Source organism: Dermacentor albipictus, chromosome 8 (genome assembly GCF_038994185.2).
Source record: "Dermacentor albipictus isolate Rhodes 1998 colony chromosome 8, USDA_Dalb.pri_finalv2, whole genome shotgun sequence".
NCBI lineage: Eukaryota > Metazoa > Arthropoda > Arachnida > Ixodida > Ixodidae > Dermacentor > Dermacentor albipictus.
Genome location: NC_091828.1, coordinates 36,986,112 through 37,013,879, shown reverse-complemented (window position 1 = coordinate 37,013,879; position 27,768 = coordinate 36,986,112).

The following is a 27,768-nucleotide window of genomic DNA, read 5'->3' as shown; positions in this document are numbered from 1 at the left end:
GTGAAAACTCATTATACTGTAGTGATGGGCGAATTCAATCCAAAAGTGAGGAAAATGCAAGCTGGTGAACATGCAATTGGCAACTATGACGTCGAATCTAGGAACGCATGAGGAGATATGCTGGCAGAATTTGCAGAAAGGAATAAGCTTCGAATAATGAACACCTTTTTTCGGAAGCGTAGCAACAGAAAGTGGACCTGAAAGAGACCTAATGGTGGGACAAGTAATGAAATTGATTTCATACTTTCTGCAGATCCCTGTATACTGCAGGAAATAGAAATGATAGGTAGGGTAACGTGCAGTGATCATAGGTTATCGAGGGCTAGCATTTACCTCAATGTGAAGCGATAAAGAGTGAAATTGATCTAGAAGATACAGGTCAACCTAGAGGCAGTAACAGTAAATGCAGACAAATTCAGGCGGGTGCCTGTAAATAAATATGCAGCCTTAGAACAGAGAGTTCAACATGACTTAGAGGTAATGAATGAAACCAAAACCAGGATGGGCTTCAGAGGCAGCAACTGAAGTGGTAGGCAAGGCACCAAGGGAACCAGCAGACAAACTATCCCAAGGAAGAAAGGGCCTAATAAACAAATGACAATGAATGAATGTGGCCGACTCAAGAGAGCAGATAGTATTAACTGAACTGTCAAAACTGATGAACAAGACGAAAATAAGTGCCATTGGAAATTATAACGTGAGAAACACTGAAGAAGCCGTAAGAAATGGACGCAACCTGAGATAAGGGAGAAAGAAACTTGGCATAGGACAAACCAAGATTTATGTACTGAAAGATAAGCAGAGTAATATCATGTGGACGAGACATGATGCTTGCAATACTGGCGGCTCTCTATACGAAATCTCTATTGATTGCAAGGGTCACAATAAACTGGAAGAATGCAAACATTATTCTAATCCACAAAAATGCAGAAATTTGAGAATTGAAAAATTATAGACCCATTAGCTTACTACCAGTAATACATAAAATATTTACCAAAATATTATCCAGTAGAATAAGTGCAACACTGGACTTTAGCCAACCAAAGGAGCCGGCTGGCTTCAGGAAGGGATAGTCTACAATAGATCACATCCATGTCAATAATCAGGTTATCAATAAAGCTGCAGCATACAATTAGCGTTTGTATATGGCTTTCATAGATTACGAAAATGCATTTGATTCTGTAGGGATACCAGCATTCATCGAGACATTACGTAATCAATGAGTACAGACCGCTTAGATAAATTTTCTGGAAGATATCTACTGAGCATAAACATCTACCTTAATTCTCCAGAACAAAACTATGAAGATACCTATAAAGAAAGGGGTCGCACAAGGAGACACAATCTCTCCAATGCTATTCACTGCGTGCTTCAAGCTATTCAAGCTTCAAGCTATTCAAGCTTCAAATATTCAAGCTATTTAACTGGGAAGGCTTAGGAACAAAGATCAACGGCGAATGCCTCAGCAACCTCCGGTTTAACGACGACATTGTTCTATTCAGAAACACTGCAGACGAGTTACAAAAAATGATTGAGGACCTTAACAGAGAGAGTGTTAGAGTCGGGTTGAGATCAATATGCAGACGACAAAGGTGATAATGAATAACTGGGCAAGAGAAGAAAAATTCAGGATCGCCAGTCAGCTTCTAGAGCATGTGAAGAAGTACGCTTACATAGGTTAATTGATCACAGGAAACCCTGATCATCAGAAGAAAATTCATAGATAATAAAGATGGGCTGGATCGCATACGGCAAACATTGTCTGCTCCTGACTGAGAGCTTACGATTACCACTGAAAAGGCAGGCAATAATGAGTGCATTTTACCGGTGCTGACATATGGGGCAGAGACTTGGAGACTGACAAAGAAGCTTGAGAACACGCTAAGGACCGCACAAAGAGCGATGGAACAAAGAATACTAGGCAAAAAATTCAGAGACAGAAAGAGAGCGGTTTAGATTACTGAGCATACGAGTATATCCGATATTGTAATTGACATTAGGAGAAAAAAATGGCGCTGGGTAGGTCATGTAACGCTCAGGTTACATAACCTTTGGACCCTTAGGGTTACAGAATGGGTACCAAGGGAAGGGAAGCACAGTAGAGGATGGTAGAAGACCAGGTTGTATGATGAAGTTGGGAAATTCACGTGTGCTAGTTGGCATCGGTTGGCGCAGGACAGGGGTAATTGCTTGGAGATCGGAGGGAGAGGCCTTCGTCCTGCAGTGGACATCTCAACTGCATCTCCATCCTGCTGCTGATGATGACACAACCTACAGAGCATCGTATGTTGGAATAAAAAGCAAGCTCAAACAAGCATATACCATCACGAAAAATGACTCATTACTCTTGTAAACAAACAGAAATGCAATGGCTGACACCCCCGTAAACAAGAGGCTAGAAGCGCTCAGCAAAGTAAAGGGAACAGTGCGGACATTCATTAAAATACCCAAACAAGACACAGAACAGCATATGTTTCAATAAAGAACAAGCTGAAAACAATCATTTGAACTATCAATAAAGCCCTGCATACCTCGATCAGCAGTTGTAGCGGTGGTTTTGCAAGAGCTTCGGTTGACATCCACTTTTGTAGAGCCGGGATGCCGAGCCAATTTTCTTATTTGCTTTGAAATTTTGAGCATTTACAATAAAGTCACAGTTCAATATAATAACACCTCTTTAAACGAAACCTTTAAAAGAAATCAAATTATTACCTGATTCTTTCAAAAAATGAAACTCTGGAATGCTACCTGCCAAGACCAAGGTCTGATTGTGAGATTCTTTAACCTTGAATTCTTACACCCGATGCATTGGACACAGGCGTTTTCGCACGTCACCACCACCAAGTCGCGGCTGGCGCAGCCGGGATTATATACCGCGACCTCGTGCTTAAATGTGTAGCACCATAACGGCTATGCCTCCGCGAAGGGTATAGGTATGCGATTCTCATACATTTACTGAATGTTCACGGCACTTCCGTTTTGTTGGGATAATGACCACTTATTTTACAACGAAGCTGTTTCTGGCTAAACTTCACTGAGTTACTCGTGTGCGTTTGCAAAAACCGTGGGCCGTTACCTGAGATAGGGCAGAAATGGACCAAGCACAACGTACGCCTGCGGACTCTGTTTTTTTTTATTTATTTTATTGTACCCTCAAGACTGAAGTATTACAGAGGAGAGTGGGTAAAAAAAAACATACACAAGTAAATAAACAAAGCAGCAATAAACAACAAATTTGATTAGTTAATCGCATCCGGGAGTAATGATGTCTGATAAGGGCGAACGAAACTTTGAGTTGTCCTTGATTGCGACAATTGCGCCGGGAAGGTGGTTCCATTCCTGAGAGGTCCTAGGAATGAATGATTCGTTACAGGTTCTGGTGCGGCACTGAATGATTCCAACCTTATGGCTATGGTCGATGCGAGAGGAAATGTAGGTAGGAGGTGATATAAAATTGTCGCGTAGGTACGAATTGTGGAAATATAGTTTATGAAATAAAGCAAGGCGAAAGCACTTACGCCGAGCTGAGAGAGGAGCAAGCAGCAAAGAGTTTTTCATGGCAGTTACGCTTGATGTACGGCTGTAATTGCTATGAATGAAGCGTACGGCATTGCTTTGGTTTAGTTCAAGTGATTGAGTAAGGGTTTCGAGGTGCGGGTCCCAGATGGATGAGGCGTACTCCATTTTACTCCTAATAAGCGTTTTGTATAGAATTAATTTTAATGATGTAGGAGCCGAAGAAAAGTTTCGACGAAGATAACCTAGCATGCGATTAGTATTGTTAATTACGTTGTCGATGTGCACCAGGAAAGTGACTAGGTTATGTGGACGCCTAGGTATCTATAGGAGGTGGCGACCTCCAGGGGGAGTATAATTAGGGTAATAGTTCGGTGGAGGAATATGGCTGCAAGTTACACACATACATTTACATTTACTTACGTTAAGTTGCATTAACCATACGTCACACTAGTTAGAGATAGCGTTTATATCGTCTTGTAAAAATTTGTGATGAGATTTGTCCGAGATTTCACGGAGGATAACACAGACATCTGCGAAGACGTAAATATTAGAACAAAAGTCATTGGGTAAATCGTTAATGCAAACTAAAAAAAAAGAAGAGGGCCTATAGCTGATCCTTGGGGATGCCAGAGTCTACAGGATTAGATGGGCACATGTGATTTTTTAACACAACATACTGCGACCGATTAAAGAGAAAATGTTCAAGCCATGCAAACAGGTGAGGATCAAGATTAAGTCTACTAAGTTTAAATAGAAGTAATTTATGACCCACTTTGTCGAAGGCCTTGGAGAAATCAAAGAAAACACAGTCTGCGAAAGAACCTTTGTTGAGAATAAGATGAAGGCTGTGAGTAAAAGAAAGAAGTTGGGTTTCACATGACAATTTTTTTTCGGAAACCACGTTGTTCTTTTGTAAAAAATGAATTATTTTGTAAGTGCTTTGCTAAATGTGAGTACAGAATATGTTCAAGAACCTTGCAAGGAATGCATGTGAGGGAAATGGGGTGGTAGTGTAGTGGCGAATGTTTGCTACCGGACTTATGAAGTGGGACCACCTTCCCGACCTTCCAGTCTGCAGGTAGCCGATGGGTATCGAAGGATTGCTTTCGAAATTTTTGAAAGCAGAACAGATGAATACACAAAAGTATTTTTCAGGAATTTCGCGTTAACCAAATCAGCACCAGGACTTGATTACAACTTGAGACCTTTAATTACTTTTCGATCCCAAGAGGTTCACTGATAATAAAGTCCATAGGTGGGTAATTGCAAGACTCGAGAGCTGGAAGAACAGGGTTACTACATACTATAAATTTGTTACAGAACACAGAGTTAAGCATATGGGGACATACATCTTCGGGTGCCGGTGAACCATTGGAATCAGTCAACGTGATCGAATTATCTTTGGAAGGGTTAATAACACGCGAAACCTTTTTAGGGTCATTCGCAAGCATTGTAGGCAAAGTGTGTACTTGGAATGTCTTTTTGGCAAGTTTACTAGCTTCTGTGGAAGGGCTCTCTGCCTCCTTATAAGCGTCCCATTTCGATGCAAGTGAACTTTTATTGACTATTCGATACAGTCGTTTTTTTTTCGGTTTGAAAGCCTTTTTATCTTGGAATTGAACCAGGGTTTCTTAACATTGCAGGATATTACGCTTGATGGAAGAAACTTGTCGGTGAGCTCATGTATCTTATTTTTGAAAACGGTTCAGTTCTCATCAACCGTGAGATCATCAAATTGGCTTAGGAAAGGATCAAGAAAATTAGCTTGATGAATAATAATGTCGTCAAAGTTTGCCCTATCGTAGTGGTAAATTATTTTTTTTTCAACAATTGGTTTTATCACAGGAGATAATATGTTGAAAGAAAGACCCAGGTGATCGCTTAAGCCCGGTAAGCATGAAACATTGGTAACTACGTCAGGATGAGAGCATAATATTAAGTCAAGTAGGTTAGCAGCGCTTTCCGAGATCCTCGTTGGTTCTAATATTTATTGTGTTAGGGAAAACAAAGAGCAGAGCGTTGGAGGGTTCCGGGACTTGTAACTCACCCTTGAACTACCCTTGTCACAACTGGGATGGAAAGAGTCCCCAGGCACAAGGGTCTTAGCCCAAAAGCACGACCCGCGTCGGCCATGTGTTCCTGAGCAGCGCCCCCTCAATGTCGATCTTCCAAACGCTTGGGTATCTAGTTTCCTTCCGCTCCGCCATGGATGCTGTCCGGTGGGAACGTCACGCGTCTCTAGTTTCCTCTCGTTCCTTGGGGGAGGTGGTCGCGTTGTCTACGGGAATGACAACATGTATGTGTGCCCATCCTTCGTCCCGATGACCAGGGATCAAGACAATAAATGAGCTTGTATACCCTTGTTCAAAACTATGTGTTCCTTCTGTGTCATGTGCTTCGCTGTTCATCCGCCTTCACAGAGTGCAATGACTCTTGAATTTATTTTCTGTCTCAAAGCGGTTTATTTTATTCTGCAAAACATAGGGGAAGGAAATAATGGAAATAAAATTACAACAAAGAAGAACCAATGAAAAGGACGATGCGAGGTTTGCTTTGAGACGCCATGTAGCTAATAAATTCCTTTCTGTCGGTTTCTCGTAGCTAATACACGTACCCTGCCTTGTGTTCTAATTGAATGTTTATGTATATATGACTTACTTACACTTCTTCGTATTGATGTTAAGATTGGGAATTATTAACTAGCATGGATGCCAACTAGCCTTGAGCTAGGAATCCAGATGTCCTGTACAACATTTCCTGTGTACTTTCGTATTTTGAATAAACTTTTATTTCCTTCTTTCTTTCTTTCTTTCTTTCTTTCTTTCTTTCTTTCTTTCTTTCTTTCTTTCTTGGTCTCTTTCTTTCTCTCTTTCTTTCTTTCTTTCTTTCTTGCTCTCTTTCTTTCTCTCTTTCTTTCTTTCTTTCTTTCTCTCTATCTCTCTTTCTTTCTTTCTCTCTTTCTCTCTTTCTTTCTTTCTTTCTTTAAATTATTGTGCCCGCATAATAGCTGCGTCAATACTCGCCGTGGCAGTTTTTCAAATGTTATGTGTTTCATGCGAGCGCTTGCGTCTATTGTGTAGATGGCAATAGCGTTCCGGAGGGTTTGCAGAACAACGTTCAATAATATTGCGCTTGACATTTTTCTACATGTAAGAACAAGAGGAATTTGGTGCCTAAAAATGTATTAAAGTTAGACACTAGGAATGTTTTTCGGCTTTAATGTTTTAGCAAACCCTATCTCGAAAACATGGCACGGCGCCAAAATGAAGTAAGCCGACATCATACTGTTTGCCACTGCTTAGCTTATTCACGACAGACGGGTATCACTTGCGGTTTGAACAGGTTGAAAGTAGCATGGTAGTGACACCAATGACACATAGGGGAAATTTCGCCTATGCTGCCATTGGTATCATTGTTTGTTGGCTTCTGATGATCTGCCTATAGGCTGACTATATATGATTATAGTAAAGCTTTATGCACACTGTGTCATAACAAACTTCTCATTAAACTCAAGGCAATAATTCATGATTCTAAACTACTAGAACTACCTAGTAGAAGCACCCAGTTTGTTCAACTTATACATGTTCACTCATCTCGTGTCAATGTTACATCCGATGTACTACAGGGGTCTGTGTTGGGTCCACTGTTCTTTGTTGTCTATATAAATGATGTTGAAGTATTTATGGGCACTTCTGGTAAAGTAAGACTACATGCTGATGATGGCATCCTCTATGCTACTATTACCAATACTCATGATCAGTTAGAGTTTAGTAAAGTATTTGCCTGTTTTAGAAATGGAGCAAAACGTGGTAAACGTAACCTTATTTTAATGAAACACTCTCAATGACGTTTTCAAATACAGAACAAATATTACAATTTAAACAATTTAATGAAGCGAACAAGCTTCCAAGCCTCCGCATGTTAAAATATATTGGTGTTGCTTTCTCCCCTGATTTGAAATGGCATGCGCACATTAACGCGTTTGATACCACCCCCATTGTTCATCGTTGAAAGGCTAACGATGATATGAAACGCCGCATTCATGACATTCCGCGCCGCTCACGGAAACACTTCGCTATCGGATGTAAAGGAAGACAACATATTTATTTTCTACGTCCTTCGGTTTTTTTTCCACGATGCGGTTATTTTTGAACCCGCTTTGAGGTTTTGCGATCGTCAAAGTATAAATAATAAATGGCTGCCTCCAGAAGCGGCCCGCGCGCTTCGAAAGATCGCAGATCTCGTGATCGCGCTGCGTCCGCCGCTCATTTTATCGATGGATGGAGCAGCAGCTGGTCTTAAGACGCTGCCTTTTCGTCGATTTCTTCAGCTGCCCTGGAAGTACACTGAAATGTTGCGTTGTGTAGTCTAGAAAAGAGAAAAAAAAAGACAATATGTTGGTTCTGCTACTGTGGCATTGCAACCACGCCATGCATCTCTTTCTTAAAAAGGAAGCGCACGAGACGCATGTTTTCAAAGCTGTGAGCTCTAAACATCTCCAGCTGTTTTGTGAACAGTCTTTCTGAAGTTCATGAAATAGCTCAATTAGTGAAATAGAGCCTGGAGCTTGATGGATGTGCGCAACACCAACAAATGCACGACACATAAGCTCTTTAATACCAACTGTCATCTACAAACAAAAGCTACAAATCGACTTCAGTTTAATGAGCTTCCCCATTTGTATCGTGACCAGTACAAGGAAGTTTCATCTCTACGAATTATCATAGGAAAGGCAAAGCGCCAGTCAAATCTGTGTCGCAGCTTTCCTTGGGCACAGGCATCTAGACGAGTTGACTGAAGTGTCACACTTAAGAACCAAGAAATGATACAATCAAGCTGTAAGCAGTTGAACAGGCATTATGAACATTCTGCACCAAGATTATAAAAAGCCTTTGCTGTGCGGAATGGAATGGAATGGAAAACTTTATTCACTCTTTAAAGGTTTTAGCGGGTCGAGGCCGAAGTCTTCATTCTTGAAGCTTGAGTCCTCTTCAGCCATGGATGGGCCCCTAGTCCAGGGCTCCACTGAGCTGGGCCGCCTCGCACGCGTGCGCTATTAGAGCTCTTTGAGTCTCTAGCTCGCGGCTGGTGAGCCAGCTCTCCCATTGCTCCGCACTTGGTGTTTTGTGTTTGTGGAATGCCTGGTTTCTTGTACACTCCCATGTAATGTGGTATAATGTTGGCTTAGCTCCACACCACGGACAGGTTGCGCTATACTGCGTGGGGAACGTCCTACTTAGTATGTTTAAGTTTGGAAAGGTGCCCGTTTGCAGTCTCCGCCATCCTGCGGCCTCCTCCTTTGTTAATGCTTTATGTGGTGGCGGATATTGATATCTTAGACCCTTATAGAGGTTTAATAGCTCTGAATAGCTGTTCCCGCAGTTGATCTGTGCCCCCTCTGGGGCGGTTGACGTTCCTGCTGGGCTGGTCATCCCTCGAGCTAGGCAGTCCGCCCCTTCGTTGCCCCTGATCCCTGCGTGGCTTGGTATCCAGATAATGTTATGTGTGGGTTGTCCCTCAGCGATTGGAACTCTGCTGAGGATCTTGAGCGCCGTGTTACTTATTCTGCCTCTTATATAGCTCCGGCACGCCTCTTGTGAATCTGTTACAATATTGAGGGATATTCCTGTTCTATAACCTTCTTCCGCTGCCAGTGCGACAGCAATTTCCTCTGCCTCGGTTATGTTAGCCACCTCGGCCGTGAGTCCTGTGATTAATTCTCCTTGATTATTTACTACTACCGCTGCCGCGTTGTTTTTGTGTGCGTGTGAGTATAGGGACGCATCGGTATAGACTGTATTGTCCCGATGTCCCATCGTCTTTTCGTAAAATTCTGCCCTAGCCTGTCTCCTACTCGCATGGAGGTTTGGGTCCATGTTGCGAGGGATAGGTTGTATGCGTAGTTTCTTTCTTAGTGGGTCTGGTATTGTGGCCCTGCTACTTTGTGGTTTTTCTACTTCCCGACCTAGCTTTGTCAGGAGCGCCCTTCCCGTCGTTGTATTGCTGAGTCTTCGTACTTGTGCGTTGAGCTGGCATTCCCTTAGTTCTTCAAAAGTGTTGCTGATTCCAAGTTGCATGAGTTTGTCGTTGGATGTGTTCCTTGGGAGGTGGAGAGCTGTTTTATACGCTTTCCGGAGGATCGTCTCCACTTGCTCGTGTTCGGTTTTGGTGATTGCATGGTACGGCAGTGAGTATGTGACCCGGCTGACTATCAGGCTGTTGACCAACCTGAGTGTGTCCTCCTCTTTCATGCCATATCGCTTGTGTGCCACTCTGCTAATCATTCGGCCCACCTGTCCTGCTGCTTTGTTTAGCAGGCAGATTGTGTGGCTGCATTTCCGGCTTCCTTGCAACCACATGCCGAGGATTCTAATCATCTTTTGTTCCGGGATGTTCTGTCCTTCTAGCCTTACTTCGAGCGGGGCATCAGTGGGGTGTCTACCCACCCTGAGGAGTTTAGATTTCTCCGTGGAGCATCTGAGGCCTCTTTGCTTTGTGTATTCTTCGATGCAGGTGGCAGCTTCTTGTAGTGCCTCTTGTTTATCCCCTAGTGAGCCTTGAGTAGTCCAGATCGTTATGTCGTCCGCGTACATTGCGTGACTGATTCCTTGGATCTTGCTAAGATTCTTGGTAAGGTTGACCATCGCTATGTTGAAGAGTACTGGCGAGATTACTGAGCCCTGCGGAGTGCCCTTGCATGGCGTTTGAAAGGCGTCACTCCGTAGGTCTCCTAGGCCTACTCTCGCTGTTCTGTCGGTTAGGAAGCTTCTGATATAGTCATGGACTTTCTTCCCGCAATTAGTGGTGTTAATCCCCTCCATAATGGCGGCGTGGGAGACGTTGTCAAAGGCTCCCTTGATGTCGATGGCCATGACCACGTTTTCCCCGTGTTTTGGCATTGTCTCGAGTACCTCTTCCTTTAGCTGTAGCAAGATATCTTGGGTAGAAAAGTTTGCCCTGAAGCCGAACATGGTGTTGGGGTACCATCCTCCGTCTTCAAGATGCGTTTGGATTCTTCGGGTCACTATTCTTTCGTACAGCTTGCCTAGGCATGATGTAAGCGAAATTGGTCTGAGATTTTCGATTTGGAGTTTTTTGCCAGGTTTGGGAATCATCACCACTACGGCGTGTTTCCACTCCGCTGGTACTTTGCCATCCTCCCATAGTTTGTTGAGGTAGAGGGTGAGCTGATCGATTGCTTCGTCGCTGAGGTTTCGAATTAGCGAGTTTCGGATTTTGTCCGCCCCTGCTGCTGTGTTCTTTGTTGTAGCCCTTACAGCCTCGACGACCTCTTCTCTTGTGATGGGTCGGTCCGTAGTTGAGTTTTCGTCACCCTGGTAGTCGCCTCGGTAGCCTTCTACCGAGATCTTTCCGTAGCATTTTTCCCGTACTGCTTGGAGCAGTTGTTCTTCTGTTCCTTCATACTGGTGGATTAACCTCTGAATGGATTTGCTGCTTTCCGCCTTGCTCTTGCTCGGATCCATGAGTGTTCTGAGGATATGCCATGTTCTGGCTGTGCTTAGGGTGCCATTCAGTGAGGTACTAAACTGCTGCCACCCCTGCCTTGCCAGCTGCGTTGCATACTCCTCTGCTTGCTGAGTTATTTCGGCAATTTTCTTCTTAAGCTTTCTATTTAGCTTCTGCCGCTTCCACCGCTTGGTTAGGCCTCGTCGTGCCTCCCATAACCTGAGGAGTCGTTTGTCCACTTCTGGTGCTTGTTCTGTTCGTTCCACTTCTTTTGTGTAGAGATCTCTTATTTGTCTGAGTTGATGGCTCCAATCCTCTGCCGAGGTTATGTCCCCTTTTAGCTGTTTACAGTGGACTCTAAAGGCATCCCAGTCTGTTAGACTTGCCTTGCCAATCTTCCTCCTGATGATTTCTGCCTCTGTGCTGACCCTGATGATGTAGTGGTCGCTGCCGAGGTTTTCTTGCAAGTTCTCCCATTCGACTTGCTTAGCGCCCCTGACAAAGGTTAGGTCGGGACACGTGTCCACGCTTACGCTATTGCCCTGTCTGGTGGGTTGGCTTTCATCTGTGAGTAGCTCGCAGCCTATGTTTTCCGCAGCTGTGCAGATACTGCGCCCTTTCTTGTCTTCGATTCTACTGCCCCACTGCGGACTCTTCGCATTGAAGTCTCCTGCTATTATTAGGGTGTTTTGCCCTGCAAGCTTCTTCGCTTCCGCAAAAAGCTTAATGAAGTTTCCTCTGTTTTTAGGTGGGCTATATAGATTGATTACGAAAGTGCTCTTCGCTTTCTTTTTCCGTTTTGGAATCACTTCGGTCACTATATGTTCTAGATGTGTGTCTTCTAGTTCCTTATGTGTTATGGTTGTTATTTTGTTGCTTATTAAAGTCGCTGTTCGTCCATTTTCCTGACACGTATATCCTTTTAGGGTTGGGATGCAATTTGTTTCCTGTAGTAAAATTAAATCTGGTGGATTTCCTCTAGTGTTAATGAACTGTTGCAGGAGCCCTTGCTTGCGCTTGTAGCTCCTGCAGTTCCACTGCCAAATCTCTAGTTGGTTTGGTCCTGCCATGTTGATGTATTGGTGTTGTTATTTGTTCCCTGGGATTCTGATCCAAACCTGCGCTCGTTGTAGAGGCGGTCTCTGGCGTCGTTTACTGTTCTCTGTGTAGTTTGATTCTTTACGTAGTTGCGGAAGCTCTGGTCTTGCAGGGCTATCTTTTGATTTAGCTGCTGCATTTGCTGCTGCATTTGCTGCATGAAAGCTTTGAGGTCTTCAATTGAGGTGTTCCCCTCGCTAGTTTGCGTGCTCTCTATATGTTGCTGCGGCGGTGGTGGCGCCCTAACTGGTGAGAAACCTGCCTTTCTCATCTCTTGCATTTCCTGGATTAGGTCGTCTATTCTTTTCCTGAGCTGCCGGGTTTCTTCGCGGCAGAGCTCAAGTTCCTTTTTAAGATTACTGTTTTCGGCACAAAGCCTCTTCTCGTTTTCTGTCTGCATGCTTGTGTTATTGGTTATGTTGTTGTGCGGAGCAAAAAGCGTTTTGGGAGGGCCGGCTCCCCAGCTCACCTTAACTCCGCCGCTTTTCTTCTGCTGATTTGGCTTTGTCGTGGTCTGCTGGCCCGCGCCGCCCAGAGGTGGGTAGGACTCGTCCCTCTCCCGGCTTCGGCCCTGGCCTTGACTGTGGCTGCGCCCTCGGCTGCGGCTCCTGGATTCACTCCGGTAGTCGGTCCGTCGCTCTTGATCTTCATTCCGGAACCAGCGCGGTCGCCTTGCTCCGCTTCTGCTCCTGCTGCGTCCCCGCCGCTGCTGGCCCTGGGGTCCCCATCGTAGTTCGTTTGTCGACTTTAGGCGTTGTTTGCAGTCCTTTGTGCCCGCCGTGTGGGAGCCCCCACACAGCAGACACTTGGGTGTAATTTGATGATGTTCTTCCGGATCTTTCTGGCCACATTGCTTGCAAGCTCTGATTCCGGGGGTCGGGCAGACGTCTGACCGGTGACCTTGCTGGCAGCAAATATAGCAAACTTGCCGCGTTGGTCTGTATGGATAACACCACATCTCTCCCCCGTAGTACAAAACTTGCTTGGGGAGGATGGGGCCATCAAAGGTGATAACAGCTGTGCTAGATCGGCCTAGCATTCTCGCCGCTAAAATCTTCACCCCTTGCGTGCGTGTTCGTAAGTTTGTCTTGAGTTCTTCGGCGGGGGTCCCCGGGTCCACCCCGTGAATGACCCCGCGCAGCGTTCCCTCCGGCGCCGCCACGTGCGCGTTGACTTCGTAGCTGTGCTCACCAATCTTCAGTTGCCTGATGCGCCTGACTTGCTGAGCAGCACTTTCGTTGTCTGTGCTAATGATGATGATGTTTGAGCCCGTGCGGAGCCGGATGATGAGGTCTTCAGCCCTGCATCCGTGTCCGGTGGCCGCAACCACCGCTCGCGCCACTTGGTGTGCCTGCAGGTTTTTCACTGCCAGTCCCTTCGGCCGGAGGACTATCTTTAAATCATCTCTGGGGAGCGGAGGCAGTCTCCTCCTCGGCGCTCTCTCTTCCTCTCCTTGCTTGGTCACAGCTGGTGCGCCATCTGTGCGCTTCGTCGAGTCAAGGGAATTTTCATTCCCTAGCTTCTTTCCCGCCAAAAGTTCTGCTTGTCCGCTACGTTGTCGTTTTCTTTGCCGCTTGGATATGGCGATCTCCCAATCCGCGTCTGTGTCCTTGCCTTGATGTGCTTGTGACATTGGTGTCGCTGGGGTGCTGCCTTTCAGGGCTTGAGTAGTTACCGCTGCTCCGTGGGCGAGGGTCTCCCCGGCGGCGTCGCTGAAATCTTCATCCATATTTTCGTGTGTTTCCGCCATGAAACTTGTCGAAACTTGGGGTGGTAGGTGTGCTAGGTTGGGGTTGATGACTCGGGAAATCGCTCCAGGCTCCTCTGCCGCTGGCCGAGGCTGGGAGGGCCGCGGAGCCCCGCTACCGTGTTAGGCCTAATGGGCCTAGCTTCAGCCGGCCACGTAGGGAATCTTCAAGCTCGTGTAAATCCAAAAATAGTGGACCCACCGGCTCGAACATGGTGTCCTCGTGGTCCGTTCCGCTTCCGGCGTCGGTTCCGACCAAAATTTGGACGGTCCAATTGGGTTAGACGGGTCAAAAATCCCGAAAACTATGGAGCGCATGTGAAGAAGCCGCCAGGGTCCCTCGATCTTCTTCTTCTTCTTCTTCCTCTTGCTGTGCGGGCAGACATTGTCAAAGTGAACTCGTTATTAAATATGTTAGCTTTCCAAAGCACACGACATTTTATCATCAGTGCATTCATATGACCAGGGCCTCTATCACAAAAATACATATGCCAACAGTAACGACAATTTTCTATTTACGTTGGCAAAACTTATACTTTAATATGCTATTATAATCAGGTTAATCGCCATTTTACCAGGAAAGCAAACACTAACCTCAGACAGTACTTTAATTGCCATGAAAAAAGTTCTGTTGGAAACTGCACAAATAATATTAAGATGCTTCTTTGTCCCACACGTGCTGTGTATGGCGTCGACGTTCTTGGAATCCAACGGCTCCTGTTGTGGAAAGCATTTGACGGCCGCCCACAGAAAGACCTTCCTTGAACTTCTTCTCCTGTAAAAAGAGCTTTAAGGAGGCCCCCCGCAAACTGCAAGCCTGATCGACATATACACCGCCACCAATGTCTACTTTTAAAACAATAGCACAGGCACAGATTCATTCTGTGCCTGTGCTATTGATCACTTTTGATCAAGGAATGGTTAGGAAATTGGGTAAGGTTTGCAAAAATGGCATAGCTGTTTCTTGTTGATTCAGTTTAAGGAGCAAAGCAGCGTTAGGCATACCATGCATTCATTGTGCTGAGGTGTGCACTTTCACTTAAGACTAGAATGTACTGGGAACCTAAATAAAAAAGAACAAGATGCGTGCCGCCCCTTTGCATAGTGTGAGATCTGGTGCTGTTCTAGTGATTAGCAGAGGCTGAAAGCTTCAAGTCTGATTGAGCAGTGGGCCAATAGTCAAGCTGAGCTTGATTAGTGGTGCACAAGTGCTCGAGATGTAGCAAACAAGATGCAATTGTATTCGAATACAATAGTCTGATTTCCCCTTGCTGATATGCAGATTTCAATTTACTGACTGCACTTGGGTGTAAATATTTTGTCTGACAAACTGAACAAACGACGTGCTCAAGCCGCATTTTGACAGTTACCGTAGTCTTTAATAATTACTAATAGCTTCAATCCTGAAAGCCCTATATATTGGTCCTCAACAAACTAATTTCATAATAGGTTTGCCAAGGCAGAAGCATGGCTTTTTTAGACTCATTAGAATACAGGCGAAATGAATTATTGCATTAACGAAAATTACATTTTGACAGCCCATCTTAATGAGAAATTGAAGCATGTGGTTTGTACATGCCACATAAGCATTTAGATGTCAAAAATTGTGATTACAGAAAACCTTGACTTCGAGGTTTATCAGTGCAAGTAGCCATACCCTCAAGGAGAGATAACTTCTTCTTTAGGCAGAAATGAGGCAGGAGTATTTTATTGAAATATATATGTGCCCATGCATACATGTTATTTCTGTTGTAAATCTATTTTCATGTATATGCAAGCTGTGTTTGTAACATCTCATTGTGCACAAAATCAAATCCTTTACAAACCCGGCAAGAAGCTAAACAAACCAGAGAACAATCTCTGTGACAAACCATGATAAACCATGGAGACAGCCGTCCCAGTAACAAACGATATCAAACATTTTACTGACATGAATTCTGAGCTTTGAAACATAACATGCGTATGTGAACGCTATCTACATTGGGGTGATGGGCAACTTTGGACAACGGCTACGCCAACATCAGAACGTGATGGATAAAGAAAGAGTGGCATCAAAGGCTTTGTTAAGCATGCAGCAACAACCAAATACAATAGTGGTGGGATGAACTATTGCATAATCAGCCAGAAAAGATACTGGAAGCCATCCCTGTACCGGGAGTCCCTAAAGGTACAATCAATAGGACACACGCTCAACTGAAACCAAGAAACTCCCCCCGTCTTATGCTAAACTTCATTAAATATGTATTTCTGCTTTTTTCCTATATTGTGAACAAGACTTCCCTATGGAAGCCCCTAATTTCATTTAATGTTGTATTTGGTTGCCATATCTTTCTTCATTAAATATGCATTTCTGCTTTTTTGCTATATTGTGAACAAGACTTCCCTATGGAAGCCCCTAATTTCATTTAATGTTGTATTTGGTTGCTATATCTTTCTTTGTCACGTTTCATGCGAACCAGACAGGCTTCCGTGAAACCCTTGATGATACAACTATTGTGCGAAAGCATTGCGTGAGGCACTTTTAGGGATAAACCATGTTTTAGCTGGTAGAACATGTTTTCCTAGATGCTTTAGAGCGTGCTATTCACAGCACGAAACCTCAATTCAGGGATGTTACAAAAAACAATTCGGCTAGAATAATAGAGTCTATATGGAGTATATCAGGCATAACTACAAAAGCCTCCAATTATATTGAACTCAATGGAGGCTGGTTTAGGTAAATTCATTAAACTGGGGGCACTCCAGGAAAACATAAGAATCGTCATCAGCCACTAGAAATCCTGAATATAGCAATACAGTAAAAGGATTGCATATTACAAAAAGGTATCCTACAACTCGCAAGGTAGCGCCCCTTTCGTACGCACCTTCGTGAAAGCACGCAGATCAGTTGCTTTATCACCGTGCTGCCCAGCTTCCAGCAGATCAGCAGGTTCCTGCGGGGTGTAAGAATGCCTCCACAATCCGCATAGCTTTCAATAGTAAGAAATCTTTAATTTATTGCGTAGTGAATTTGATAATTTTTGATTTAACAGTGTCATGTGGAATTGCAAAGGCAGCTTCACACAGCCAGCTGCATCAATCTGCATCTGGTTGTACAAATATTTCTTCGTTACATCTCACAAGGTTACACTGCTGTTTTCTAACAAGTGGAATTTTAGGAAGGAACGCAATCAGCAGCAGCAACAGCCTACCAGGACAATCCTATCAAAACTAAGATATGTATTTAAACCTACAACATTGGATAAAAACACGCTGAGAACATGAAAAGTATTCTGAACGCTTGGCAGCGATTTTGTAGCGATGCTATTCCTGTTCGCTTTCCGTTATTGGTCCGACCGATGGCCCGGCCCGTGTTACGTATTGGAATAGCCGGCCGTTAGCGGTGGGTGACAAGAGTGGAATAGAATCCAGCGGTAAGTATCGCTACAAAATCGCAGTCCTTACTTTATTACGCACTGCCCTAACCTACGACTGCAAGAGCCGACATCCTGTTCTTAAGATAAATGAAAATAATAAAGGCCAACGTCTGATTAAAATGGCTCGAATAAAAAAAAACCTCGTTATTATATTATTGGCCAAGATCTTCTTGGCAACAGAGATAATAAATACGCGAAGGCACTCAAGAACATAAGCAATACAGAGAGGTTCTCGCAACGGGGACCTTGAAACCGACCTGTATACATACAAAAATCTTCATACAAGGGTATATCTGCGCAAGCGTCAAACATTGCAATCATGTGCCAACGCGTGAAGCCCATCAAAGATCGACGTACACATTCCGCATGTACTGTACTTGCGGGAATGCCTACATAGCGAAGAATTTCTTGCCAGAATACTACCGAACGCACCACAACTTTCAGTGTTTTTATTATTGTGTGCCAGTTCAGTCATAGCAATCAAGGCGGGTAACATATATTCCATAGCAGAATACAAGTACGCTATAACATCAGATGAAGCTTTCGTGAAATTGCTTGCTAAATACGTGCAGCAACACGGACAACCTACGATTAGAAAGCGCTCTGCTCTAGCTAGTTACAAAACGCTCATTACATGAACCATAAGCTTCAAGAATGCGCGCAAGCGCCAAACTTGCTTTTCTTTCAAGAAATTGTCAGCAAACCCTCCTTATTCTCACAGGTACCATGGCACCGACGTTTTTCTGACGCAAACACTGTAGAAATTCCGATGAAGCCCAGCTCCACAAAAGCATAACCTTCAACAAAGTCTTCCATACACTATGATTTTTCAGACTTTTCAGACTTTTTTCACTTTTAAGACCAGACTTTCACAAGAGCGCAGGCAGGCAGCCCGGCAAAACAAAGACAGCTCGGACAGGTGCTATAGGAGGACATTCACTGTCGACACTGGTGGATTGCATGAAACACACGGCGAACTATTGGCGTTACAGGAGTCCGGAGGGTTTGCGATGGTTAACGCACACGACAAGGAGCACATTTTGACTAGGCGCCGTTGTCAGATGGAAAGAGGACTTGGCACCCGGAGGGGCCGCGTCCCAGAGCTTTCATGTACTGATCAACCCAGCATCATTCGGTACAGTGACCCCAGCGCTCCCCCTCTACCCGGGATGAGGAGGCGGGGTGCTTTGGTTCGGGCCAACGGTCCTTCCCGCACAAGGGGACTGCTGTGGTAGAACACAACTGAGTTACTGCACTCAACACACAAAGAGCCATTTCGGTCTTACAGCACGCAAGCCTGACTGACCCTCCAACTGCCTTGACATAAGGCAGTCCGACATAAGACAGGAAGAGGTCAAGGCATACAAGCACGGAGACTACCAAAGGGATCCGCGGAGCAGCGCGACCACACGAGGGTGCCCCACGACCAGTTCCAGCTCTGGGTAACATTGAGCCAAACAAAACCCCGTGGATCGACTGACCCGCACGGCCGGGTGGAGCGACATCGGGAGCGTGCATCATAATTTACTGGAGGGCTTTCCACCTGACTCACCAAAAATATCTGTAGGACGAGCCCACACTTCCAGAAATTTCTTGTCACCCAAGCGCTCACGCTCCCAGTTAAGATGGAACCAGACCTCCTTCCGTGCTTTCGCAAGCACTTCATGAAGGCTCTGCTCCCGTCCCCGAAAATCACATCAGAATGTGCCAACCAAACTTGGTGTGAGCACTCGACAAGAAGAAGCACGAACTGGTTGATTGCCTGTTAAGGCAAAGGTTGCAAAAATAAAACCGCCTGATATGGAACACCTGGGAGCTTAAAGAGACTAGCAATGCTTTGGAGAAGAGCTGCAGTAAGCAAACACTGCGTAAGGGTATCGACCTAATCCTCACGACCGCACTTCAAAAATATAATTCAACTACCGCCTTACTGCAAGGAGCACTCAGTACTACCAACGTTGTCTGTGGACCAAACAAATACTGCTGTAGCGCCACTTTGCAGTTGTTGGAGAAGTACGTCCTAAATATTGCGCGTTCTTTCCTAATAACAAACGGTACGGACCCTTTTACGAATTCGTTTGGTCCAAAAAGTGCCTACTTTGTAAAAGTATAAACTTCGCATTTTGTGATACGAAGTTTAAGGAAATGTACATAAAAGAAAAAAAAACTAAGCGGATATTGCCTCCAAGATTCCCATCCACTTCAGGTGCATGCAGCCTGCAAAAGTACAGCCTTCGAGATCAAACTTTATTACTCAAAGAACGCCGTAGCTGGGATGAGGGGAGACATTCAAGCCCCACTTGTTTGGTTTGCAGCATCTAGGTAAGCTTCCTTACTTATAAAGCATGCACAGGGACTTAAGCCTAAACATGCAGCGAGATTTGCATGTTATGCTTCTTTAGCGCAGTAATAATTAAATGAAATGGATGTAGCAAATACAATTGTTATAATTTTATCTAAACGAAAGTAAGAACACCGCCAACAAACTTGCATTAAACTAACTTTCCTCAAATGTAAGTAAAAACATCGCCTACTAACTTTTCTAAAACTTTCTTGCTACAAGTTTTCTTCAAACAAAGGTCAGAACAGTGCCTTCCAACTTTCTTAAAACTTTCCTTTAACAAACTTTTTTCGAACGAAAACAAGAACAGAGCCTACCAACTTCCTTTAAACTTTCTTTTAACAAGCTTTCTTCAAACGAAAGTAAATACAGAGCCTACCAACTTTCCTGCAACTTGCGTTAATGGGACTTATTGTGCCTAGGACGGTAATAAAGTTGAAGAAAAGTTCGTAAGAGTTCTAAAGAATGTAAGGATACATTTTTGTATGGGTGGATATGTTTATTTTTTCTTTGTACAGTATCTCCCGCTTCATTAATTTCCCGCGTTGTCTTGCCTCAACACCAGCAAGTAGGTATATTTCAAGCTGCGACACGCCGCCACAATATTTCCAGTTCACAGGAACGAGCCTGATAATGTTTTGTTCAAGTTTTGTTTCATCTCCCTCGGCTTAATTTCCTTGGAACATTCGACCGGTTACCCGCATGTACATTTCAACATGTAACAATCTTTAACACATGGTTCGAACTCATGCTTGTGCTTCCTTTAAACGAGACATTTTTATGCGGATACTCCCAGACTTTGACTCTCAGAGTTGCTGTTGTCTTACCGAACAGATAAAGAATTCACAGAAAATAAGAGAACTACGAGTCCAATCATGTTATAAATCTCCATATTCCAAGCACAGCAGCGCGACGCTGTAACTATACCGCTACAATCACATACACACTTGTCTATTGGCAGTGTCATGCAGCTATAAAAAATTTAATTCTTTGCTGGTACGGGCCAAAAACAATGATGGTATTATGAGGCACGCCGTAGTGATAGACTGAGGAGTAATCTCGACCACCGGAATTTCTGCAGCGTGCGTCTAAAACTGAGCACCCTGCAGTTTAAGCGTTTCTCCCGAAGGTGCAGCGTCGAACTGAGCTGCGAAGTGCCATAGCGGCTAAGCTGTTGGGGAGGGTAAGCCAAGCTCCGTATTAATTCGAAGCTATGCCAAACACGAGAATAAGTCGGCCCCTATATATTGCACTCACCAAGAAATTAAAATATCTTGAATATAGGCCGAAGCATATGTCTTGAGAACGCGAAAAGTTGGAACATAAAGCTTTATTTACTGTAAGCTAGACCATTAAATCACTCTAGTCGATGCGATATGCTCTATCTTCGTCGTAAATGCCAGTGAAGTCGTTCTCGTAGGATGCTTTGCAGGCTTCTTCATCGGGGCCAGAAATACGTCGTCCTCGGTGCACTCCAGGGCGTAAGAAATGCAGCGTTTCTTAAAGGCAGTCTCGATAATCTCCTGACTGCTTTTAGAATGAGCGCGCTGAAGTAGTCCATTAGCTTGGTAGCTTTGCCAACCTTCTTCGCGAATATAGGTCGAGATTCCGTAGTCATGAATAAAGAGCGTAAACGCATTTTACTAGATATTACAGAAAAAGGTTAATGTATATTTGCATAAATATTGTAGGTCTCTGAAATGCTTGGCGTGCGCGTCGCATTCTACGCACGAGCGAAAGCACTTGCGTACTATAACACGTGCGCTCGAGGATACGTGTGTGCACGGAAGTTTGAATTGGGCCGCACACGCAGGAACCACGCTGGCGAATTATAGCTTAGCTATGTATTCTGCGCTGGCCGACTTCATTTTCGGCATACCTTTCCTTGCCGCTCTTCTTTCGGCAAACATCAAATGTCGCATTCGTCATCGTGAATTCGCAGCACGGACGTCTCACCATGTGCCTTCGCATCAGATGCTAATGGCATTTTCGCACAGCCTGTGAAAGGTTCACTTCGTTTGCCTAAGCATTTACTTCTTTATGTGTTTCTTTTTTTGGTTGTTTTTTTCAGTGGCGCGCAGTAACACCATTTCAGTTCACCTGCCTCCAGATAACACTCAATTGCTTATTACTTCCACTGTATACTTTTTGCTTTCTTTATTTATGGGCATGAGAGCCGATCTGCATAATAACTAAACTTACCTCGTGCAACTTCCCTCCTGAGCAACTGAAAGTTTAGAATTCTTTCTTCAGAAAAACTTACCCGACCGACGACAGCAGGCATTCCGGGTGACCCGCTTCAATAAGTTGTTAAGGTTGTAGATCAGAAGTTAGCGTCAGTTTATGTTTGGAAGACCTACAATTTCAATTAATAAAGTATTACTACATGACAAGCCTTCCAGCATTTCATTCGATGAGCGAAGACGAAGTGTAAATGCTTGGCGCCTGGCCTGGTTAGCCCAGCACCCCTGTGTTGAGAAAAATTGAAAGCGCGTGGGGGAACAGTGCTGAAGACGAGGATAAAGAGAAAAGAGCAAAAAGTTCAGCGAGCTCTGCTGCCTTTACTTCATCCTCGTCTTACGCGCCGTCAATGGCTGAAAACTAAATATTCAACAAGCAGAAGAAAATTGCATACCCAAGTCTGAAAACCGAAAGAAGACTATATAAACGCGCCAGAGGAAAGACAGTCAGCCAAAGGCGAATGAAAATGCTAAACGACGTCGCGGACAACAGACAATCAATTCTGGAACAAACTCGAACTCTACATCTATCAAGAAACCCAAAACAGTTCTGTCGTTCTACGGATATTTAGCCCCGTGTACATTGCTAAGAATGTATAAAAGTGTGCAATGCACAGCACTATCAAGCCCAGCTTATTCTGAATGAGGACAGATCCATTCCTGGAAGCGTAGTTACACTGAATGTCATCATCAGCCTATCGTATGTCGATGGAGTACGAAGGCCACCCCTGCAGTCTCAAATTACCCCTGTCGTGAGCCAACCGATTCCAAGTAGCGCCTCCGAATTTCCTATTTCATCACCCCACCTAGTTCTCTGCCGCTCTCGACTGCGCTTCCCTTCCCTTAGAACCCATACTGTAACCCTAATATTCCAGCGCTTAGCTAACCTACGCATTACAAAATCTGCAAGCCTCCATTTTTTTTCTGATTATGTCAATTAATATATCGGTTGTCCACGTTTGCTATGTGATCTAGACCACTTTCTTTCTTTCTCTTATGGTTACGCCCCCCATTCTTCGTTCCATCGCTCTTTGCGCGGTCCTTGTTCTCGGGCTCCTTTGTCAGTCTCCATGTTCCTGCCCCATATGTTAGCACTGGTAGAATGCACTGATGGAACACCGTTTTTTAAAATGATAACGGTAAGCTTCCAGTTAGGATCTGACAATGTCTGCCGTATGCGCTCTAACCCATTTTTATTGCTCTGTAAATTCCCTTGTCATGATTAGGGGTGCCGGTGAGTAACTGGAGAGTATTGGAATCCACATATTATACCCTACCTCCTTTCTTTGCGCTGCAGATTGTGTCGCCTCATAACATACGTGAAATTCAAGTTCCGTGTAACCAGCCTTTGTATCTTCTGGAACCCATCATCGCTCATTATGTGCAAATTTAAGGTGTGAAGGAAAATTCCTTATGCAGACTGACACTTTCGCACTGCCTGGAGTTCAGTCTTTTTCCAGTACGCAATGTGTGAATAAAAATAAAAATATTGAACTTTTCAAACTCTCCAATAACATTGGAGAGATTGCGTCTCCTTGTCTGACTGCTTTCTTTATAGGTATCTTTCTACTTTTCAGGTGAAGAATTAAGGTAGCTGTGGAACCTCTGTAGATATTTCCAAGATATTTACGTAAGCCTCCTGTACTCCTTGATTACGTAGTGCATCTATGACTGCTGGTATCTCTACTGAATCAAATGCCTTTTCGTAATTTCTAAAAGGTATACAGAGTTGCTAATTGTACTTTCCGGATTCCTCGATTACCTGATCACCAATGAGCAATGAATGTATTTAGAATGTAATTCGATAAAGCCGCTTACGTTAACACCAGATAAATTTTTCTACAGGACCTCTACGTGAGCCTCGCCAATTCAGCAACTCACCCAGAAAAACCCATTATGCAAGATGAAGTATGCAAACTAACTATATAAACAGAGTGAGCTAAATTATTTCTACGTGGAGATTATTTCACCTTAAAAGCATCAGCAATGTGTAAAGCATTCAAACATTTGAACCGGTAAAACTACGCGAGGATCTCTTCCCATGTTCCAACTTGGAATAGACGACACCTTATCCATTCCGCGCCTACCTTTGTGCCGTTGGATAAACACCGAGCACATTACCATGTACGCTGTATAGTCTGCTTCGCGATATATATCAAATATAACTATTTTCATCACCTGATTTTGGCATTGTTGTAGCATGTATTATTCGTCACGGTTCTTTGACTATATGCCTTTTAATATTTGATGGGGTGCGCATTTGACTTCTCCAATAACAAGATATTACGAAGTGGAACCATGTGCTTTTCATGGCAAGAAAACATTATTCGAGTAGGCAGTCAAGTATCCACTACTTTGAACCGAAATAAACATGCTGACATGCAAGTGGAAAGCCTGTTAACCGCAGCGTAACTATTTCGTGAGTGCCCGATGCCTCAAAACCTCTCAGACATATATCAAAGGGAAGCAAAAAGGATGACAGGAAGCAAGAGTGCCGACCAAGCTTTACTTTTGTTCGGTCGTTGTCTGTCGTAAAGAAAAACAGCTACTCCAACCTGCGGAAAAGGTGACCGCAACGAATTCGTCTCAGTGTCAACCTCGTACAATCTACCATGCTGTCACTTTGGGATGGCAATGCTTCTAGACCGTCCGTAGGTACACGACAATTCGCGAGAAAGTGGAACGCGCCCCATGGTGGTCGTAACGGACCATTCAGGGCCGCTTTTGCGATGACATTGAGCGTTTGTTATTCTTACTAATATTTTGCTGCATATTTTTTGACCGTCATTCTCACAGATTTTAAAATACCGCCATCACAAGCCATCGCAGCAGAGGGCGACGAGGGCACTGTTGCGGTTTTTGAGGGCGACAGAATTGGACAGGCGGCTGTAGCCTGAACAGATGACGATAGTGCTGCAAGTGTCACTGTGCTGTGAGATGACAGTATTCGGTGACAATGACCTATTGTGATTGTGTGTGTATGCTCCTTCTTTTCCTTATCTCTACTTTGTTACCACTTTACCTACCCCTCCCCTCTCTCCCCAGTGTAGGGTAGCAAACCGGATCTTTTTCTCTGGTTAACCTCCGTGCCTTTCCCCTTTCCTCTCTCTTCCTCTCTCTCTTGACCGTCATTGGTCAGTGTAGTTCAATGGCTATGGCTTTCGCCCTATGGAGGATGCAGCTATATGAATATATTTAAAGTACGTATCGGATCATATTAGGCCACAAAAGCCCTCATGTGCTTTGCATTGGGCTTAGAATAGACAAACATGAGTGGTCAAGCGAAATGCGCAGTGCTACTAGACATCAGTCTCTCAAAGCTCGTGTTATGCTTCAGGACGTTGAAAGAAATAAAAAACAAACACTAACGATTCCATTTGTGCATTCCTGCGCTTCATGCAAGGTTTATAACGAACTGCGCCTTGAGAAACTACGATATCCATATCCTGTGTGGTTTGGTTGCTGTGCATACCTAAAAAACGGAGATAAGCGGTTGAGAACTCATTGTACTGCAGGATTCACTGGACTCTCTGCTTCAAGGAACGGGTAGTATACATGTCTTATTTGAGTTCTGCTTCGTATCGCGCTCAACGCGAGCGGTTCGAAAGATGCTCCGAATTTAGATCATCACTATGGTCGTTCACTCATGATGGAAAAGTAACAGAATTCAGCAAAACAAATTGTTGCATTCAGTTTGCCAAAGTTCTCCACCCTCCCTGTTCCGAAAATGCCTAGTGATAACTCGGAACTGTCCATAAATAATGAAAACACCGCAAACTCCTGCCATAAAATATACGGCACGCACGTTGCACCACACCAGCAGTTACACGAGAGTCACAGAGAGAGTATGCGCGCACTAAAGTCGTTTCGCCATGCTGGGTCTCGATATCATTATCTTGTAAGTATTTGTCGTGCATTTGTATGTGAAAAAGTATTTCAATAATGTTATAATATTGCTAAATTGAATACTTATGTTAAACAAAAGGTGTTCTTTTAGCGCAGCCCTATAGGTGAGAAGTTTTATCGCGGCTGCAATTTACAGTTCCGCTTTACGTCATAGTATTACGGAAATATATATTTTTACAGCTCCGTGTACCTGCTGCTTTATAACTACTTATGCAAGCAGCCCGTGTCCTCTTAATGTGCGTTTTGCTCACGTCAGCATGTGAGAGTTTGTGCTTAGGTTGAACGTACCAAAGTCATCATCAGATTATTAGGCAAATTGCAATGAGGGACTCTGCGTAATTACTACCACCTGCGGTCTTTAAAGGCACACCCAATGCGCTCTTGACTATTTTTACCAGACGTTGACGTTCGGCAAATAAAATACAGGCATCATCAGCTCAATGCATGGCACTCGAAAATTTCTGCATTCCGTCTTCATTAGAACGCAGCCAACATGGATGGAATGGAGCCCGTGGCCTCGTGCTCAGCAGCGCAAGCCATTGTGACTGAGATATCATGGCGGGTAACGGAATTAGGTGGTCAGCTTTCTTTGTTTCATTAGCTCAGTCTGCAATTTATATCACGTCTCGTAATGAGTAATTGAAAGGTAATACATCCTTCAGTATCATTAATATCTTTATTATGGCCCAAATGAATGCTCCAAGTCTTTGAGAGTATTGTAACAGAACTCAGTACCTCCAGTAGGAAAGAAAACGACGCTGTTCTTGCCAAAGATCCATATAGCGTTCGAACAACCGATGTCTCCTCATAGACAACCTCACACAATATCTTCAAATCATCACTTTCGTGGAGTTGGTAACGCTCCTGGAGGGAATACACAGGGCCATTTATCCTGACAGAAGAGACAGGAGCCATGGCGAACGCAATTAACGGTGAGAGACAGGTATTTATCTTAGCGTACAGTCAGTCACGAAAGCTTACGGATCATGGCATCTCCAAAAACTATCATCTTCTCAGCAGCCTCTACTAGTAGTCTGTAAAACCGAACATGATATAGTTGTTCGCATATACTACTACAGGCTGCAAATGCGAATACCAGGCTGCGTTGTGAGGGTGCGCAGATATTCCGCTTTCCACAGACTTCATGTTCCGTAAATGTTTGTCATTGACTGTACCTCCGAGGGGGGTATGCAAATCTTTATTTGTGGTTCCGATGTTTGTTTTGAGCTTCTTATTATTGAAACGTGTGCGGTTCTGTGTGTTGTATGGGGTCATTCCACGCGAACATTCCGAACCGTGGAGCTCGAGCAAAATCATTTCTCTCAAAAAAATGCGAAAATATTTTCACGTATACAAGTATTACTTGCACCGTACTTTCCGAAATGATTTGAATGGAAAAATTATTTTGACCACGTGAGTGCCATATGAATTTCACGAAATGATGGAAAACCAGCTGAACAAAGACAAATTCGCCAAAAATCTATCGTTTCGCACATTGTTTCGAAAATTGGAGTTTTCTGTTGTGTGAACAATGTTCTTTCATTATAAAACAGTTTCATAAAGCAACTTTTTTTAACTCCTTAGCCCTGAGGGGATATTCCACAAATTCTAGCGTTTTGTGAAATTTTGAAAGAAACGCAGTCAGGGAAGGAAACACGGAATTACTTTTATAGAACGGCTTCTCAACCGTACTATCTTCTCAAACTTTATTTTTGCCGGTGTGCTGCTCACAGGCTCCAAATAAAAGCCTCAATTTGGCAAAAACGCGATTTCGGCCCATATTTAGACAATAGTAATACACTAAAATGGTCAATGTAAAAATAAGCAGAAAGGTGGATATGATTGAGAACAGTAAGAAATATCGCGACGGAAATTTGAATCAAAGTGATTTCTGTTTACATCAGGAAAAAGAAATTGGGATTTGAGTCCCACCATTCGATTACTTTGGTTCGCGCTTCCACTTCACGTGATAGAATGTTGGCGGGAAATAGAAACCAGCGCGACGGCACATGGCGGTCTGTGTGCGGAGGAATA